Source organism: Pinus tabuliformis, chromosome J, assembly GCF_031772625.1.
Source record: "Pinus tabuliformis cultivar Carrire ecotype Pingquan chromosome J, CPIR1, whole genome shotgun sequence".
Taxonomy (NCBI): Eukaryota; Viridiplantae; Streptophyta; class Pinopsida; order Pinales; family Pinaceae; genus Pinus; species Pinus tabuliformis.
In genome coordinates this window covers 363,342,243-363,346,377 of record NC_142295.1, presented here as the reverse complement: position 1 = coordinate 363,346,377, position 4,135 = coordinate 363,342,243, and positions in this window count along the sequence as shown.

The window sequence follows — 4,135 nt, the reverse complement described above, 5'->3', positions numbered from 1 at the left end:
GTTCTGCGGGGACACACGTACGGGAACCATTGCTTGTTTGTCCTTCTTAGGTCTTGGCGTGCGCGGTGATTTCGGGATTTCTACCACAATCTCGGTTCCTTTCGGAGCATCTCCCACAGCCAAGGCCTACGCGGCCTCTCCGGTGGTTATTTTGGTTATCTCCATAATGTCCTGAGCAGTTGCCATTGTATTCGTCCAGAAATCTAGCACTCGCAAACTCAGGGGCTCAATCAACGCTCGGCTCACAACACTCAGGGTTCTGCTCAATCGCTCAATTTGCAAATGACCAAGTGTTGTTTGCTGGGCAGCCCTTTGTATTTTATAGCGCTTTTTGAATTTGAATTCGACCGTTCCCCCCAAATTTGGTTCATTAATGCTTCCTTAGCGGCAGATTTTTCCAAATCTTGCCCATAACTCGCATCTTAAATGCCTGCCACCTGCTCCATTTAGCCTCAAGTCAAGCATCCCATCGTGAATAGTGACTTCAACGACCACATTCTGGCCAACCAGCGCGGCAGCGCAACCCCCCGTGCATGGTTGCGGACCTTGTGACTCTTTGCTTCTGCGCACATCTCCAATATCGCGCAGCTCCTAGGCAGAATAGTTTATAGTCCCACGCTCCCTTTCAACTGCCTGGAGCACTAAGATTGTTCCTTCCTCGGCTAGTCAGGTGGCCGCACCACCTATGTGCGGTTTCCTCCGATCATCCAGCATTCTTTCTGGGAAATACCTACCTTTTACCATTACTGGCCGCGTCGTGCACCTTATCCTCTGCAGCGCATCACCCTGGTTAATTCTCTTAGTAATATGCGGTCCAAGCCAAGGCATCAGACTGATCAATTCACAACGATAGTCCTCAAGCTTGTCAGCATGATCGTGTGCACCCTGTTTTATCACCGTGGTCTTCTTATCAAGAAACTCGTCCCTTATCTCGTCTTCTAGCTTCTTGACTTCTACTTCTACCAAAGCGCTTTTCCTCCTTAATCGCACCCTTTCTTTTTCAAGTTCTTGGAGCCTAAAATTTCCTTGTTGGATTTCTGCTTCCAAGGTTTCACGAACCATCGCATCTATTGGTGTGATCATGCATGGCCTAAGTTCTCCAAGTATTATAAGGCTTACTTCAGTTGTTTCATACTCCAGCCTTGGTGGTGCCTGCACGGTCACAGTTTTGTACACAGTCCTCTATGCCCAGAGAACTGTCGGTACGCGTAGGTCCTAGTCAGCTCGCTTCACCTGGTGGACCGTGTTCAGGGCTTTTCATAATTTGTCAAAAGCTTCGACATGAAGATGCTTCTGTGTGCTTGGTCTTACCATACTTCTAGATCCCAAACGAAGGGGTTGTTCGTGCCATTGTCTTGTCCGCCCCTGCTTATCGATCGTGTTTCCTACCGCGAGGACAGTGTGCCTTCGTGCAGGTTGCACATCATATGCTTGTATCCATCTGGAAAGGTGGGTAGCGGGTTGTTTTGTCCATCACAATTGGCCTTTATCTGCATCTGAGGCTTCCCAAATCGTAGGTGCATCATCCTTCTACATTCGCGCCAGTCCTCAAAACCCTACTGGTGTGTACCCCACCACCTTGCGGGCGTAGCGCGTAGTACCCATTTCATAGCGTCGAAATGTTGTTGTTCCGGCACTTCTTTTTCAAATTTGTTCAAGAACTCCTTCACTTCACCTAACCCATTGTACGTAGGAAGATCCCTTACCTCTGTTGCTATGCAGCACAGTGACCTTCTCATCATTTTACAGTTGAGCGTGGTTACCTCATGTAACCGGTTCTGCCATCGTTCTATCTCTTCATTAGAATCTGATGTGCAGGAGCTTTCGTGCTCCCAGGATATTTGACCATCTGCGGTTGGATTTACCCAATATTTCTCTCGCACGGTTATCTTGTAGATGTAGTCTAGATTGTCATTGCTGTCATAATTGCGCACTGGCTTTGTGTAGCACAATCCTTCCACTGGGTCTAAAGGTACCACTACGCGTAGTGACTTTTTCTCAAAAATCATCTTGCGCTTCTTTATACTTATCACTCCATTCATGTCAATGGCCCAATATATTCCCAATAGCGTGGGATAGGGATTACTGTGATCAACAATATCTATTACGTCAAAATATGCTAGTGCGCTCGCACCTTTGATATGTACTGTGATTCCCTGCAATCTATCCATAGGTAGGATCTTTTGTTGATTCGCCATTCGCAGTTGGATAGGAGACCATTGCAGCGCAAGCCTACCCATGTGCTCCCATGCCTTCTTTGGCAGGATGTTCGTGTCCGATCCTAAATCCAAAATCACTTGATCCATTTCATATTACCTGATCTGCGCGGTCAATCTCATCTCCCTTCCTATTCGCGTTGTGTGCTTCCCGAGCTTCCGGACTACGCGCAGTTCTCCTGGCACGATCCCAGCACATCTAGTGATGAGTTATTGCAGTCCCTTCAGAACTTTGTTGTCACGCAGCAGCTTCATGCATGTCTCCAAGAATGTAGTGAGCATCAATGGGTCCATTTCCGGCTCCAGTCTGTCTTTACTTCCTGAAGTGGAGGCGTCCGTGAAACTCCTCTTAGCTTCCATAAATGTCTCCTTAGCGTGCTCCAAATCAAATTTTGGTTCCTTTGTTGGAGCCTTGTGAACCCAGTTACTCTGTTCAGGCTACTTTCCTTTGTCATCCCCTGTCGTGATACCACTCCAGAGCACGATATTTACATTCGGGTCTTCCTCGCGCAGCTCAGACCTCATCATTTGCAGGTTCTGAGTCGGGGGAGGTTGGAGTGCTCCTTTATCACGCAACCTTGCTATCAGTGTGGGACAGTCCTCCATCTCATGATCAAACTACGTACAATATAAGCATGATGGTCTCGTTGGATTTGTACAATCATAGGCATAATGCCCCGGTCCTTTGCAATTGTAACATATCAACTATCCTTGACCTCTTCCTGGTCCCATTCCACCTCGACCTCGTCCATGCCCCTAAAATCCGGTTCGTGCCATCCCTGCGTTTTGGTTAAGGGGCCGTGTTTTGGCCTGAACTCTGTAGGTAGGAGTCCGATCCATCATTAGTTCATAATTTCTACAGGTGCGCTCATCATGGCCTACTTACCTGCAGAAATTACAGAACAACTGCTGGGAATTTTATGTATACTTCTGTAACATATGGCAGTTATCTATAGCATGCTTCCCTCCTATCTGACAAATCGCGCACCACAATGCAGGTGCCGCGCTTGGTCCTACTTGTGCCTCTGGTCTCAATGGCATTGGTCCTCCTCCCACGAGGTAATTCATGAACATCGGGTGGTGGTCCTTGTCGTGCCCCTAGACCTTGCACTTTACGCACCATACCTCGTCAAGTACTTCAGAGTCTCATGCAATCTCATCGCGACCTCCAAAGCTTCAGCCTGAGTGGTTAGCCTTTGTTGCGATAGCACGTTCCGTAGATGCAGTGTTAATGAGGCTGCAAACCATTTGTGGTGTTGCCCATCTGTTAAGGTCATGTTTGCTTCATGAATTGTGCACTTCAGTCTTTAATCCAGCTCCCACGGGGTTTTTCTTGGTAGCATTGTGATTTCCTTGAATCCAATGATCGACTCTGCCTCTGATTTTGGTTTGCTAAATTCCTTATTTAGCGCAGCTTGGATACCCGCTATCCCCGCATTCGAATTGTCATTGGAATACTTAATGTACCAAGTCAGCGCGCAATCCTGGAGAGCGCTGACCAATGTTGACTTCTTTATATTGTCGTCTGTGACACCCTGTGCTTCCCATACAGCTTTTATCACGAACAAAAACTGACCCAGATCTTCATTCCCTACTCCCTTGAACACTGGTAGCTTTATCGCGCTAGCCATACTGCTTCGTGGTGGTGGCGGAGGTGGTATGGGTGAAGTCGGGGGTGAATATGGTGAGACTGGTGGTGGTGTGTGTGGGGGTGGTATGTGCAGAATTCTCTGCTTTATCAAATTGATCGCACTTCTTGGTGAAACCTTCGTGAGCTCTTCTTCACCTCCGCGTGAAGGTGAAATCAAGGGGCTAGTTTCTACTTCTGTGCTACCTTCATTTATGTAGATCCTCCCACTCTGCATAGCCCTAAAAATCAATTTATTCGCATAACCCGCTTTTCACACATTAGCATTTTA